Source organism: Anabrus simplex, chromosome 3, assembly GCF_040414725.1.
Source record: "Anabrus simplex isolate iqAnaSimp1 chromosome 3, ASM4041472v1, whole genome shotgun sequence".
NCBI classification, from domain to species: Eukaryota; Metazoa; Arthropoda; class Insecta; order Orthoptera; family Tettigoniidae; genus Anabrus; species Anabrus simplex.
In genome coordinates, this window is record NC_090267.1 from 4,771,506 (window position 1) to 4,788,397 (window position 16,892).

Genomic DNA, 16,892 nt, shown 5'->3' on the forward strand with positions numbered 1-16,892 from the left:
CAAACTCACAATTTACAACATTTGAACATCACTTCAAATTTTGAGATGGTCCATAGTGATCCTATTTGAAACTGTTCTTCAACTTCTATTCACCAACTTCATATCCTCAACGTGTTCTACAACTTCACCATATGCATCTGACTTTCGTCTTTTATCTTCAAGATCATGATGAACTTCGGATCTCTCGACTAACTTTGACTTTTATTCTCTCCTCTTTACTTTGATTATATAAGATTTTTCGCCATCGTCTAATTATAACCGCCATGACTATCAACTTTACTTTTATGCAATCTTACTACTTGTTGTATAACAATCTGTTGTTTTATCCATTGTACTTATTTTAGCAGCCTTCTAATGTTAATTTTGTTAATACTTCCACCATTGTATCTCATCACATTGTATTTTCAAACCATCATTGTTATTTTTAATGTTATTTTACTTCAAATCTCTTCAAGATTTTAAAATTCATTTCATCACTACATGTTATTTAGACGCTTATTTTTAATTTAAGGTTAAGACTATGGCTGATGATGCCTTCAGGGAAGGCGAAACATGTCCCACTATTAGCTAACAAATTTATGTAAATCATCCAAGACTATTTTGTATTGATTAGGTGGTCTAATAAATAACTTAATGTTATTATTTCAATCTAATATCATCAATACGGACCAAAAATGATATTTATTACATGTAGTGTAAAAATTAACCGAAAACGACTGAAATTTGTGTCTAATCCATAGTTTTCGAGGTCGCTGAAATGAACTGTGACACTCTGGATGCCATTTAAGATAAAGCTCAGTACTACTCGCCAGGCGGATGAGAACTGGCAAAAAAATTGAAAACGTCCATAGGGACAGAGTTTAAGGATGTATGTTCTAGCATTTCTCTCAATCAAACTTAACTTACTATATAGAAAACATTACTGTGGAGGTCAGATACACCTAGCCCCCACTGGTGTTGGGGAATGATAGGGGCTGACGTGCAAAAATAAGGAAATTAACCAATATTAATGTCGAAATCCATTGTTTATGTGTCGCTGATACGAACTGTGATGCTGTGGACTGCGTTTAAGTCCACGTTCAGCCTCCATCGAGGTAGGAGCTGAGAAGGGCTTAAAAGTAAATAGTATAAAATGACCGAGATTAGTGTTTACTCGATAATTAAATAATCTAAAACCTGAAGTCAGATACATCTAAATAACTCTAAAACTACATGTTAAGTAAAAATATCAAAATCTCAAAAAGAATTCTATGAGCATTCACTTCACACTTAACTAACTGGTAATACAAATATTAAAGGTAAACATTCAAAAACTATCCGGGAAATGCCGGGTACTACAGCTAGTACTATTGTAAGCTGCTTTCTTATGTATGTCTGGGTTGAGAGAAGTTTGTTGGATGGTGATGATGGTGTGGGTTGCTTTTCTGTGTATATTAAAGGGTAGAGTGTTGGTGTAGTTGCACATAATGGTTAAATCCAGGTAATTAAGGACATTAATGTTTTCTGACTCCATGGTGAATTTTATATGTTGATCAGTGGAGATGAGGAAGTTCAAGTACTTTGTTGCTGTTAGTAATATGAGAGTCTAAACTACCAAATGTGTCATCCACATAGCGTGCCTAATGTTGAATGCCGTTAATCTTACCAATGATGTGAGAATGTTGTGAATGATTAATGTAAATATCCATAAGGATCCCTGAAGCCAGTGACCTCATTGGATGACCCTCCCGTTGGTAAATGACATATTGAAAATGAAATTGTTATTCATTGCGAATTTCAGAGTCTGAATGAATTATTCTATGTCACCTATGCTTAATTTGCTGAATTTGGAAAGATTGTTCTTAATTAGTGTTGTTAACAGGCACATTAGGACACATGTTAATAATATCATATGAAGTGTGTAGTGTTTGGATAAATTAAAGTACTACTTTCGTGCAAAATTTTATTAAATTTTCCACTGACATATTGGCTTAAAAATGATAATGTGATGCAAGGAATTTGTGAATGAACTGAGATACTTTATAAGGCGGACTATTTCTAAAATTGATAATGGGTCTTATGGGGACGTTGGCTTTATGGATCTTGGTTGGCACTTTCACTGTGGGAATCTTCGGATACATGAAATCATTTTGGTTTTTTCAAGGTCATTAAGTGAAAACAAAACGTTTAAAAAAATGGTTTTCAGGTCTCATTGTATTTTATTGTGAAGTTATTTTCTGTAAAAAAACATATGTGCTTTGTTGATGTCACTTTTATCCATGATTACTGTAACATTCCCTTTGTTGTCCTTTGTTATTATTAAGTCATTGTTTTTGACATTTTTGTGTAGTTTATGGATGTTAGCTATGTGTGCAGTGTTGGGTTTAAGGGTAGTTTACATTTGACTACATATCGGACTTCTTGTATGTATATGGGTAACTTATTAATAGTTCATTCTGATTCAGCTATGGTGGAAAATACATGATCACAGTTGGAAGGATTACCCGAATTAAGATTAGGTCCCTTGCTCAGCACTTAGAGATCATCGACATCGAGTTTCATTTTGCTTATCTTCACTACAGGTTGGTGAAAATCATTTTGTTTTACGCTGTTTGGGATCTTAACCTTGCTATGGTTGTTTTTGAAAGAGCATTCCATTTTTTGTCAAGTGTGTTTTGCTTCTTTAACAGAATAATATCAAGTTTGTTAGTGACATGTAATTGAAAGGATGTCCATTCAAGGCGGCAAAGAAGGGTACAAACTTCTGAATGAGTTTCATATAGTTTGTGGTTCAAAAGAGATTTCCTTTTATGGAGGAATTTGATTTCATCTTTAATCCATATTTTATCGGTTTTATGTTTAGTTGCACAAGTTTTTGCTGTGTTCATATGAGTTTTCTTAGTGAATTTTTGAAATTTGTGATTAAAATTATTAATCAAGCATTTTTTCAAAATACTTGAGTCTTTCCGTAATTTAGCAACCTTTATTTTTGCAGTAAAGGTATGGTTCAAGTTTGTGGGTTACTGTTGTCACGTCCTAGTTCGTGAACCATGGGCAACGGCTGAGTGGCCTAGTAAGTGGTCCTGAGAGTCGGGATACCAGTTGCTATGGAATGGGAGTGGGCATCTAGGACATATTCTGAGTCGTGGCCCTCCTTGTGCTCAGGTGGCTAGGACTATACAATTCACCGGTGGTCCATAACCCATTAGAGGAGAGATACTCACTTGGACTATGTGCAAGTAGGACAGCATCCTGCTTCATGAATTTACCGAGCTCAGAACAATTTCAGCAAACCTCGGACCTATGGGAGTAATGGAGTCCCACTCCCATTTGACAGGCGAGAGACTCCTTGGAAACAACTTGGCGAACGAAATGGAATTCGATGAGGAGCTATCAATATTAATGGGGCTTATGGAAGAAAGAAGGTAGAACTGGCTGAGTCAGCAAAGAGGATGCAACTGGATGTGCTAGGAGTAAGTGATATTCAGGTAAGGGGAGATAATGAGGAAGAGATAGAAGATTATAAAGTGTACTTGACGGGTGTTAGAAAGGGAAGGGCAGAGTCTGGGGTAGGACTCTTTATCAGGAATACTATTGCACGCAACATAGTTTCTGTTAGGCACGTAAATGAGCTAATGATGTGGGTAGATTTGTCAGTGGGAGGAATTAGGACAAGAATTGTGTCCGTGTATTCACCATGTGAGGGTGCAGATGAGGATGAAGTTGACAAGTTTTATGAAGCATTGAGTGATATCGTGGTCAGGGTCAACAGCAAGGATAGAATAGTGCTAATGGATGATTTCAGTACGAGAGTTGGGAATAGAAATGAAGGATATGAAAGGGTGATTGGTAAATGTGGGGAAGATACGGAAGGTAAAGGGAATGGGAAGCGTTTGCTGGACTTCTGTGCTAGTATGGGTTTAGCTGTTACAAAATCATTCTTCAAGCATAAGGCTATTCACCGCTACACATGGGAGGCTAGGGGTACCAGATCCATAATAGACTATATCTTAACAGACTTTGAATTCAGGAAATTACCGGGCGAGTTGGCCGTGCGATAGGGGCGCGCATCTGTGAGCTTGCATCCGGGAGATCGTGGGTTCCAGCCCCACTGTCGGCGGCCCTGAAGATGGTTTTCCATGGTTTCCCATTTTCACACCAGGCAAATGTTATGGTTGTACCTTAATGAAGGCCACGGCCACTTTCTTCCAACTCCTAGGCCTTTCCGATCCCATCATCGCCATAAGACCTATATGTGTCGGTGCGACGTTAAGCAAATAGCAAAAAAAAATTCAGGAAATCTGTTAGGAATGTAAGAGTTTTTCGCGGATTTTTTGATGATACAGACCACTATCTGATCTGTAGTGAACTAAGTATCTCTAGGCTTAGGGTAGAGAAAGTGAAATCTGTCTGCAAATAAATAAGGGTAGAAAATCTCCAGGTCTAGGAAATTAGACAGAAGTATATGGATATGATTAGTGAGAAGTTTTGAACAGTAGACAGTAAGCAGGTTCAGGATATAGAAAGTGAATGGGTGGCATACAGGGATGCTGTAGTAGAAACAGCAAGGGAATGCCTAGGAACAACTGTGTGTAAAGATGGGAAAAGGCGAACATCTTGGTGGAATGATGAAGTGAGAGCAGCCTGTAAACGTAAAAAGAAGGCTTATCAGAAATGGCTCCAAACAAGGGCTGAGGCAGACAGGGATTGGTACGTAGATGAAAGAAACAGAGCGAAACAAATAGTTGTTGAATCCAAAAAGAAGTTAAGGGAAGATTTTGGTAATAACCTTGAAAGGCTAGGTCAAGCAGCAGGGAAACACTTCTGGACAGTAATAAAGAATGGAAGGGAGGGAAAAAGGAAATGAACAGCGTTTTGAGTAATTCAAGTGAACTCATAATAGATCCCAGGGAATCACTGGAGAGGTGGAGGGAATATTTTGAACATCTTCTCAGTGTAAAAGGAAATCATCATGGTGGTGTTGCAAACAGCCAAGCTCATGGGGAGGAGGAAAGTGATGTTGGTGAAATTATGCTTGAGGAAGTGGAAAGGATGGTAAAAAAACTCCATTGTCATAAGGCAGCAGGAATAGATGAAATTAGACCTGAAATGGTGAAGTATAGTCGGAAGGCAGGGATGAAATGGCTTCATAGAGTATAGTAAAATTAGCGTGGAGTGTTGGTAAGGTACCTTCAGATTGGACAAAAGCAGTAATTGCACCTATCTATAAGCAAGAGAACAGGAAGGATTTTTTTTTTTTTTTTTTGCTAATTGCTTTACGTCGCACCGACACAGATATGTTTTATAGCGACGATGGGACAGGAGAGGGCTAGGAGTGGGAAGGAAGCGGCCGTGGCCTTAATTAAGGTACAGCCCCAGCATTTGCCTGGTGTGAAAATGGGAAACCACGGAAAACCATCTTCAGGGCTGCCGACAGTGGGGTTCGAACCTACTATCTCCCGAATACTGGATACTGGCCGCACTTAAGCGACTGCAGCTATCGAGCTCGGTAACAGGAAGGATTGCAACAACTATCGAGGTATCTCATTGATTAGTATACCAGGCAAAGTATTCACTGGCATCTTAGAAGGGAGGGTGCAATCAGTCGTTGAGAGGAAGTTGGATGAAAACCAGTGTGGTTTCAGACCACAGAGAGGCTGTCAGGATCATATTTTCAGTATGCGCCAGGTAATTGAAAAATGCTACGAGAGGAATAGGTAGTTGTGTTTATGTTTCGTAGATCTGGAGAAAGCATATGACAGGATACCGAGGGAAAAGATGTTCGCTATACTGGGGGACTATGGAATTAAAGGTAGATTATTAAAATCAATCAAAGGCATTTATGTTGACAATTGGGCTTCAGTGAGAATTGATGGTAGACTGAGTTCTTGGTTCAGGGTAAGTAGAGGATCTAGAAGAAAGCTGGACCAGAGTTTCGATAGAAGAATTCTGGACCAGCGGCAGCCACTGCGCATGCCCCCGTGCGCTTCACTCCCTGAAGGGGCCTCTCACTTGGCAAGGCGTGTGTGGAATGTTAACTACACATACTGCAAGGTCTTAATGTGAGAGGTAATTAATTCTTGAAAGGTGTGGGGGGGCAAGGTGCTGTGACTGGATTTTGCTGGAGTAGCTTTCACTGCCTAAGGGGGTCAACCACATGTAGAATGAGGACAACACACTCAGAGGTCTTTATGTAAGAGGTAATTAATTTTCTTGAAAGGTTACTCTTGTGTCCAAGGTACAGTAACTATGTGGCAACTGGATTTGCTTTAATAGGTCACTTGCTGGTGAAAGCTGAACAGGATGTTAGTTTATGTAAAAAAAAATGATCCCTCACTCCTCTCTTACTAGAGGGGTGAGGGGGAAACACTAAGGAGTGCTACAGTGCAGCTGTTACTAGGCAAGATCCGCTTTCTAACTTGTTGAAGGTTATCTCTGTCATGAACAGGATGTTTTTTGTAGGTTGTAATTTTGAGTGAAGGTGAACTAGTGACAAGTCCAGCCTACTGGTGAGGAGTGAAGGTGGTGGCAGGGAGTATTTAAGGAGCAGAGCACAACATGAAAACTATCATCTAGTGGGAAGAGTTCTCTACTACTACTACTACTTTTCTTTCCTCTTCAGTAAGTGTAAGTTTATTTAGTTTGTTAATTTTAAAAAGATATAGCAGTTTCAACAAAATGGATATGTTAATGAAATTAAACAAAATTGCCAAGGCACCACAATTTCATAATAGAAAGTTAAGTGAGTTGCAACTTAACCATCCATTTAAGGTTAAAGCGCTGAGAGCGGTAGAAACAAGATTTGGGAGGAAAATAATCGTTGATATAGAAGGGGAAGATGAGGAGACTGTGAGTGTTTTCCTGCCGGCGCAATTCTCAAAACTTACAGCAGAAGAAATAGAAGAAATAAATTCTTTAAAAAACAACTTGAAAATGATGTACAGAGGCATGGAGAGGGGCTACCATCAAGTGTGCTTCCTACAGTAGAATGTCATCAGTTACGACATCTATTTTAACTAAGTAAGTATGCAGAGAGTATTTTCGTTCTTAATGTAAATTTTTTTTTTTTCCGCCGTATTCGCATAATTGTTTTGTTAATTGAAAATAGTATGTTTTGTTGTCTTTTCAGGTCCGAGGTGGTAATATGATGAAGTGGAAGAAAGTTGAGATTAAACCAGGAACTGAACATCAAGCATATCCAAGCATACAGAGTCGTCGTCTTCAAGTACATCGAGAGGAGGATGTGGTCGCTACTTCACAGCCTGTTGAAGATGAAGCGGGACAACTGAGCGCACAACAAGAACAAGAAGTGAGTGCTAATTGTATTGAACTATGGAACAGAGGGGGTTCTCTTTTCAGTTATACAGTATATGTGACGAACCTGAGTAAAGCTTACGAAAGCCAGCAGGAAGTGACAGCTGCTGCTGTAGTGCGATTTCTTTTGAGTGAACTTTCAAGTAATGAACATTTTCTTTTATTTCTTGGCTATAATACATTCGAAGAAATTTATAAAATTGAATTTTCCTTTTCGTCACAAAATTCAAATAACATTTCCTATTACCGTAATACATTGCTAGGGAAGCTTCAGGAGGAGTTTCCTAGCGAAGCTGTACACTGTTCACGCGATGCAGAAGGTAGTGACCTAGCTCGATGGTTATACTGTGTAATGACGGATTGTACATTCTTGATAAGTCGTTGCTACAGCAACTGCTGGACTTGTCTTGAGATTGCTGAAAAATTTAGCACCAAATCGTAATTTTTTTTTGTAGTCATGGAGTCGAGCAGCAAACGTAGGAAACTAGACATTAATTTACAGACAGATGAAGATGCGGGTAGAATGCAAACTCATTTCGATAGAGCGTTTGAACGCATTCGCGCGTTTATGAGGGAGGTAAATGGATCAATACTAATTTCATATCGGTTCGAACCTAGCGACGAGCGAGAAGAAGCTCAGTTCAAGCTGATTGAAAATCTTAACGAGCTAGAGGAAATGCGTAATCAGATGTTAGAAATTTATTTTCACGCTCGCGCTGTTAATGGAGTAACTTTTCAGATAGAAGATTTGTCTGCTTTCCAGTGTAAACAAATCGAGGAAGCTTTTCGGCGCAGAGTGTACACACTAGCGGTGGTAAACGTTAACAATGATTTCTTACTCCCCGAAGAGTTCCTAGATAAATCTTACGTGTGGTTTAATAAATACGTGAAGGAAGCACTCAAGACACAAGCATTAAAAGTAAATACCGTTCTCTGCACACAACATGTCCGTCACGAGAAAATCGATAACAATTATTTTCATACAAGGAACGCTGAAATTACTGACGGTACTAATTTAAGAGAATGGTACAACGAACATGTAACGAGACCGATTCTGAAAAAATTATCAGAGTTCGAGGCTCGTGATTCGGGATGGTCTCTGCTACGAATTCGCGAATTGCGGATAAACATTAATAAAAATGTAGGTTTTCACGTGGGCAAGTCGCCAACTAGTCTAACGTTGCCTACAGCAATTCGAAACAAGAAAGCAGTTATTAATCTGCGGAACACACGAGATGCTTGCTTTGCGTGGAGTGTAGTTGCTGGCTTAGTTCCAGCTAAACATCATGTAGATCGCATTTCTTCTTATCCACATTATAATGCAATTTTAAATTTAAAAGACATACCAATCCCGATGGAAATGAGATACATGAGAAAATTTGAAGATCAAAACGAAATCTCCGTGAATGTATTCGGAGCGCAGTATGACGAGAACAACTGGGTGTGCATAGGACGGAATGATGACAAAAAAGAGTTTACTCTTGTACCTTTGTACATTTCACATAAAACGTGTGAAAAGATCGTAGATCTTCTAATGCTTCAGATTGGCGACAGTGAGAAGTATCACTTTTGTTTGATTAAGAATCTTCCACGTCTTGTGCGCTCATCTCTTACAAAGAACCATAATAGAATTTATATTTGCAGACGGTGTTTGTCTTACTTTTCTAATAAGGAAAAATTAGCTTTGCATACTAATAACTGTATACAATTTCCGGTGGGCAAAAGTATAATGCCTTCGGATAGCGAACGGCTAGTGTACTTTACCGAGTATAAGGTTAAAGAGCCAGTGCCTTTTATTGTGTATGCTGACACAGAATGCATACTGAAACCTGTGTCTACTTGTTTTCCAAGTGATGTCACCTCACATTCAACTCCAATTCACGAACATGTGCCATACAGCGTAGCATATTATTTACACTGTAGTTTTGACAGAGATTTGTGCTCTTTCAAACTCTATCGAGGTAGTGATTGTGTAAAATGGTTCGTAGATGAGATGTATAACTTGGTGGACACGCTTGCGCCCTATTATTTTGATACGAAACCAATGTTAGCATTAACTGTTGAGCAAGAAAATGAATTTCTTTCGTCTACATTATGTCACATATGTGAGAAGGAAATTGCAGATAATGAAATTAAAGTTCGCGATCATTGTCATTTAACGGGTGTTTACAGGGGATCAGCACATCAATTGTGTAACTTACAGTATCGTAAAATTTCTATCTTGCCGGTAGCATTCCATAATTTGACAGCCTATGATGGTCATTTCATAATTAGAGAACTGCATAGGAAGGGAGGGGATGTTGTGACAAATCTCAGAACGAACATTAAACTATTAGCAGTGAACATGGAACGATACAAAGGATTTTCAAACTTTATACGTTATAACCAAAGACAGTGTGTTGAACTAAGATTTATAGACACTTACAACTTTATTCCTTTTTCGCTGGACAAAATGTCGCTATTACTTAGTGACGAGTCAAAGCTTGTAACGAGACGGTATTTCACTGATGATTTACAGTTTAAACTCGCTTCTCGGAAAGGGATATTTCCATACGAATATGTTACTAGTATGGAGGTGTTAGACGACACTAGTTTACCGTCAAGGAGTTCATTCTTTAGCTCTTTAAAGGGTGAAACTGTTTCAGAAGAAAACTACGCGTTTGCTCAGCTTATTTGGAATAAGTTTAACTGTAAATCGTTGGGTGAATATTCTGATCTTTACTTGAAAATCGATACTTTACTCTTGGCCGATGTATTTGAAAACTTTAGATTGAGTGGAAAAGAGACATATGGTATTGATGCCGCTCATTTCTACACGGTACCGTCTATGGCATGGAGTGCTATGAAGAAAATAACAGCTGTCCAGCTAGAATTACTTCAGGATATCGACATGCTGCAGTTTTTCGAACGTTCCATACGCGGTGGTAATGTGCAATGCGTTACGCGGCATGCAGTAGCAAATAACAAGTACATGTTAACATACGATGAGTCCAAACCGGAATCATACATAATGTACTTTGACGTGAACAATTTGTATGGATTCGCTATGCAACAGTTTCTTCCAACGGGCGGCTTTCAATGGGTCGAAAACGTTGAGAATTTAGACATTATGAATGTAGGAGATGAAGCAGATGTTGGGTTTATGGTAGAAGTTGATTTAATCTACCCGCTAGAACTTCATGATAAACATGCCGATTATCCATTGTGTCCTGAAAAATCTACGAAACTAATGAGCACTCTTTACAACAAGGAACGGTATGTTCTTCATTATAGGCTATTAAAACAGTGTGTAGAGTTAGGTATGAAAGTAGCTCACATTTACAGAGCGATTCAGTTTAATCAGAGCGCATGGTTAAAATGCTACATTGATTTGAACACAGAGAAACGAAAGTTAGCAAAAAATGAGTTCGAGAAAAGTTTCTATAAATTAATGAATAACGCAATTTTTGGTCGTTCATTAATGAACGTAAGGAAGCTGCGCGACGTCAGATGGGTCACACAGTGGAAGGGACGTTATGGTGCTGGTACGTTGATCTCAAGAGCAAACTTCAAACGTCGTATTATAGTAGACGAACAGTGTATGGTTATCGAAATGAAGAAACTTCAAATTCATCACAATCAACCGGTTTACCTCGGTGCTACAATTTTAGATTTGTCAAAAATGAAAATGAACGATTTTCACTACAACGTTATTTTGAGAAACACAGAATCAAACTCACAACTACTCTACACTGACACCGACAGTTTAATATACAATTTTTCATTTGATATCTATGAGTTTATGAAGGAAAATTCAGTTTTGTTTGATACAGGAAATTATGATGAAAATAATCCTTTCCAAATTGAAAGAAAAAATTCAGGTGAAATAGGTTTGATGAAGGATGAAAACGGTGGAAGTATTGTTGAAGAATTTGTAGGTTTGAGACCAAAGATGTATGCTATTAAGTTGTGTGAAAAAGAGAAACCTACATGTAAAGCTAAGGGTGTCAAAAAAAATGTTGTCGATCACCTTACAATTGATCAGTATAGACGTTGTCTGTATGAAGGTGAACAAGTGACCAAACTACAAGTGTGCATTACTTCCAATTCTCATTCTGTGTTCACGGTTCGTCAATACAAACTAGCACTCACAGCTAATGATGACAAAAGGTACATCACAGATAACAAAATTAATACATTACCATTTGGACATTACAGTCTTGCAGAGAAAAGAAGTATAACTAATGTATAGCTATCTTGCAAAGTAGGTTTGCTTTTTTTGTGAACACCTCCTCTACTTTGTCATCAGTTTACCCCTCTGTATGTAAAATAATGTAATTTTCTCTGAAGGTGAATATTAAGTAATAAGAGGAGAAGCTCCTGTGATTACTTTAGAAACTTTTGTTTCATTCTGTAATTAATTAAAGAAAAAAAATGTAATAGAATTTCAAACTAGATAAACATTTCACTCGCTGTTTCTTTTATTCAATGTATTGTACTGTATTTATACTTTTAAAGTACATTGCATACTATAATTATTTAATTATGAAAAAAAAAAAAAAGGAATCTTATAGAATTACACTCGCTGTTTAAGTACATTGTATACTATTGTACTAACTAGTATTGAACTGTAAGTTAATTTTCTATCATTTATATATTAAAGTGCATTGTAAACCTTTATTTAATCTTTTTTCTTTTTCGAAAAAAATAAAAAACTCTACACTAGATGATCAAAAAGTTGATTTTCTTTCAAACTATCCTGCGCAGCCTCTCCTTTTATTCCTTGTACTCTTAACTAAAGTAGGAGTAGGAGAATGAAAAAAAAAAGAGAACATATTTCTTTTTTACAATCAAGTTTATTGAATAGGAAACTACAGAGGTTTTTCATAATATAAACTTCTGATTGAATTTGTAACTGCAACCACGAGGAGAGATCTGCAGAGACTGAATCTTCGACCGCTACCAGAGGAGAGTCCTGCAGAGGGGAAAAAAAGAAAGAAAAATTAGTTGATAGCAGCATAAAACAGAAAAAGCAAGCAAGAAAGAAAAAAAAAAGGAAACTATTTTTTTTCTTTACCTTAATAATTGATGAAATAGTATCTAATATCAAGCTCAGACGTTGTTGTTGTTGTTGTTGTTGTTGTTGTTGTTGTTGTTGATCCCACTATGAGGAGACACCTGCAGAGGAGAAAAAATAAATAAATTAGTTAGAAGCAGAATAAAACCGAAAAAACAAGCAAGGAAAAAGGATGGTATTATATCTTTTTTTTTTCACCTTAATAATTGATGTATTAGTAGCCGATATCAAGCTCGCACGATGTCGTTGTTGTTAGCTCCTGAATCCTGACAAGCCTGGTGTAAGTTCGCCTTCAGATGATCTGGTAGATACTGCCAGAGCGCACTTAACTGATGTTGTTCGTAAATAGATAATATGTTTTCAGGGAAGAAAGCCCACTCAAATTTATTGAATCTGCTCACACCTTCTTTCTTAAATTTGTTTATCACTGAACACACTATTCTCATCACACCATCTGACGATTTTAGCCAACTATGAACTGCGTGAACGTTGAACATAGCACAGCTGCCGGAATGTCTTGCAACATGTGGTAAATGGCGCGGGCACTCAACAGGGAAACACTCGTTACGCATTGTTCTTAAATCAGGTACACCTTCTATAGTGTTCAAGTCAATTATGCATGTACGAGGATACTCTTGCAGTGCTAATAGACGTAACTCATTAACACAGTTGCACACAACCAGATATTGGTATTGTTGTTCACTGAGAAGATTGAAAAACGACGTAAGCGTGAAATCTAAATTAGGTACACTCATACCTAATAGAGCAGTAGATAACACATTTGTAGACGAATCTATATTACAACAGGCTATCTCGTAACCTCCAGTAGGTAACCTCTGAATGTCAACTATCACTCCTCTGGGTTTTGCACTCATGGTGTGCTTGATATCGAAGAACTGAAGCAGAGAATCTTCACTCTCTCGTTTATATACACTATTAGAAAAAAAAAAAGGAAGAAAAACTCGCGCAAGATTATTGGAAGAAAAATACTTCATTCGTTAGTGGTTTATAATTTATTATGCGATCGTGAATAATAATGCAATGCAGAGTAGTGTTGGCTGGAATAGGTTCGTTTGTTTCAATTTCAACGCGAACATCTACAGAGGAAGATTTTATCGATTCAACCTGTTCCATGCAATTAACAACAACAATAGGACAATGCGAGTGAAATTCACTTCGTGATATGTTCGGTTCGGAACGATTATCATCAAGCTGATAGTACGCATTACGAAACTTGATGAACATATCATACAATTCACTGTAGTCGCCATTGTTAAAATTAGCTACAGCCTTTTCATAGGGATAAAAGTTTGAATTTAAGAATACACCAACGGATCGAATATTACAGTGATCGAACAGAGAAGAAGAAACATTAATTTTCTTACGATCGGTTTGGAAAGCAAGCATAAAAACTCTCGGTTTTTCTATTTGTGACGTAGTCATAACAGTCCAATTAATTTTCGTTGAATTTGGAATAGTAGGTAACTCGTGATAACTCCACGATCGAAATGCTACAGGAATAGAAGGATTTTTTTGGATTAACTTTATGCGTTTAACTTCTTCCTCGTCGGACAGTATTAGAGTTGGTAGCTTTATATACATTTTTCGTACTTTGACTTTAGCTGTATCTTCCGCGTTGGCTGAAAACAGTGCACATTTGTCATCTCTAGAACGAATAAAGATAAATTCAAGTTTACAGTTTATGAATGGTTTCCTGTAGTCTTCAAATAATCCGCAAAGAAGACTCAGTGGGATAATTGCATGGAACAGCTTTGTAGTCGCGTGGATAATATTAGCTTCGTTTGGTGGTGTAGAAATTGATGGAAAATAGCCAGCATTTTGCAGCGCTAACATTTCATTTTTAGAATAAGAGGCGAAAGTTTTTATAGCACTAGTCGTGCCTACACGTCGTGTTCTTTCAATCTCTTTCCCATTCAATTCAATACGCATTTCATCGAAGAGATTTGCTGCAAAGTTTTGATCGGGAACGGCTGTAGCTGAAGGTGTATTATCTGCGCTTGATCTAACTATTTCACCTTCGATGTGAACATCAGCTTCAGAGGGTAAAAATATATGTTCTTGGTTGTGTACAGGAACTCGAATTTCATCGTTGTTTTCATATTTCGTGCCAGCATATGGATGATAGCTCCTTACTTCCCGCCTAGCAACTCTGTTGTCAAATATAACTTTGTCCGTTACGTTGAACATATTTCTCCTTGATGTTAGCGTGATTGTACACAAAAAGAGACTAAAGTAGTTTTTCGTAGAGAATTAGAATTTATATGCTTTATCCTAGGGGGGCAGTCGGTAGCATTGTAAAGTGATTTCACACAAAAAGAGAGTAATGTTACCTTGATTACGCACACGAAAAGAGAGTAAAGTAGTTTCTGTAGGAGAAATAGAACTTATAGTAGTCGGTAGCCTAGCGATTGTAAAAAGTCTTTATTGTTTGAGGTTAATTTTTTCTTATCGCGTACACGATGAGATTGTTTTTTTAGCTTTACTCTATATTTTACTACTCTAGCTGCTGCCTCTTTTAATCCTCGGTTTTTTGACTGGTTGTTGTAAATTACTACCATGATGTTGATGATCAACTGTTCCTTACTCGAATGATAGTACATAAGTGTACGCTTTATGTTATATATGATTACTGTATTTTTACTGGACGAATAATTAACTCTACTGTTACATCCTCATTTTGTAAGTCGATTGGGTTTTCGAACTGATCTTCGAGTACGACAGATATATGTTGAATAACACTAGTGTTTACCGGTAAGAAGCTTATAGTTGACGGTTGAACTACGATAGGATAGCCTGCTGGAACAAGCGGTTTAAAATTGTATAACGAATGTGTTTGTTTACCGTTGAGGTAGGAACCGGAACCTAACACGAGATTACAACATACACGAATCGAGTTCACGTTATTAATTTTAATAATCTCTCCTGAAATATGTAATTTATTAGCATCATATTTTCGGCGTGAAAATCCTAACAAATCAGCAATTGAATCGGAAACATCAAAGTCTACGTCTAGGTTGGAGGACATTTTACAGCGAAGATAGGTCTTTTCGTAAGTAATAGTAATAAGTTTACTATCTCCATCTAGAGGGTCATTCTCCTCTTCGAGAATAGGAAAGTTGTTAATTATTGCTTCTTGAACTAGAGCTCCTATTTCCGAAAAAGTGTAACTACCTTCCGGTAATGTGAGTACAGTTGTTTTGTCTCCCTTCATTTTAATACCAATCTGGTTATTTGTGCTATTAACGATTACGTTACCTATTTCATTCAGCTGTGATTCATGGTTAGCATATTTCTCATATACATTTAACAGATAACCTAAGCTAGTGCCAACACTGTTCGGTACATTGAAATCAATGTCAAACGGAGAATGCATAGTAGGTTTGTTGTTAATAGTCGAGATAAAAAAACTAAGTTTTGGAGTGTACTCCCGCAGAAATAGTTTCACATTTTTAATAGTTAGCAAACTTTCTATTTTTGCAACAAGATCTTCGAATTCATAAATGCCTTCTGCTACACTCAAAAGAATTTTTTTACCATTCAAATATATAGCAAACTTATTATTTTTACTAGTGACATTACGAATACTATTAGATGTAAATAGTGCGGCAAGACCTATTTCATAGAAAGAAGCTCTATTCAAATAAATCGGAGTTTCTAATACTACATCAATCTTCGAGCCTCTACCCTCGAGTGTAATCCGTCTTTCATACGGCATCGTGCACACTGAACACAAATACTAAGGTCTTGCTTTATTTATACAGTATAAAAATAGTAAACACAGATGACCACAAATTGATGAATTAAAAGTTTGATAAGAATGAAAATTATATCGAATGTAACAGTTTCTTAAATATTCTAATACCTCTTTAGGGGGACGTAAATTACCAAAACTATCGAAGTAGTAGACATACGCACCTCGTTTACTGAACGCAACCCAGTGCGAACCAGGTTTACTTATCGGATCTAAATTCAAAATACAACTCTCATTTTTACGAGAAATTTTCGGTAACGTATCTCGCATAAACACACCTCTGAAGTAGGGAATTTTTAAACGATATGCATAACGATACAGATCTATGTTAGTTAATGCTCTATTCGGCAGACCTTCCATTATCTTTTGTATGCTGGAGGATTTAAGTAAATGCCCTTTCCTTTGTTTCGAGTAGAAAGCCCTTTCCCACGCATCGCTTCTAGCATTCGATTGTGGCGCTTCATTTCTTTTAATTCTTCCTGTGCAGCTTTCGCCTTGTTTACAGCCGATGCTATGCCCGCAGCTCCACTTGCTAGACCGCCCAAGCCCGACAAGGCTGCAAATATCGGAAGGAGTGGAAGAAAACCACCTTTCTTTTTTTTTTACAGCATGTTGTCTTTTTTTTGGTTTTACTCGTTCTCTTCGATGTTTTGATTTTCTTCTTCGTCTACCACCACCTACTTTAGTTTTCGCTTTCATAATACCCGTAACTGCTAGTGCAGCTGCTCTTTCTCCTAATGATGCGTCCTGAGAGTTTACACGAGACCAAGC

At 37.4% G+C, this 16,892-nt stretch overlaps 1 protein-coding gene across 1 annotated transcript in view; it reads left to right on the plus strand.

The window, feature by feature from the left end:
* The first annotated feature begins 2,482 nt into the window (after nucleotides 1–2,482).
* LOC136865917 (zinc finger protein OZF) overlaps nucleotides 2,483–16,892 on the plus strand; it is a 93,031-nt gene continuing 78,621 nt past the window's right edge. The window contains exon 1 of the mRNA XM_067142460.2: nucleotides 2,483–2,561. The gene's annotated coding sequence lies outside the window, so the exon portion shown is untranslated. The remainder of the gene's footprint in view (nucleotides 2,562–16,892) is intronic.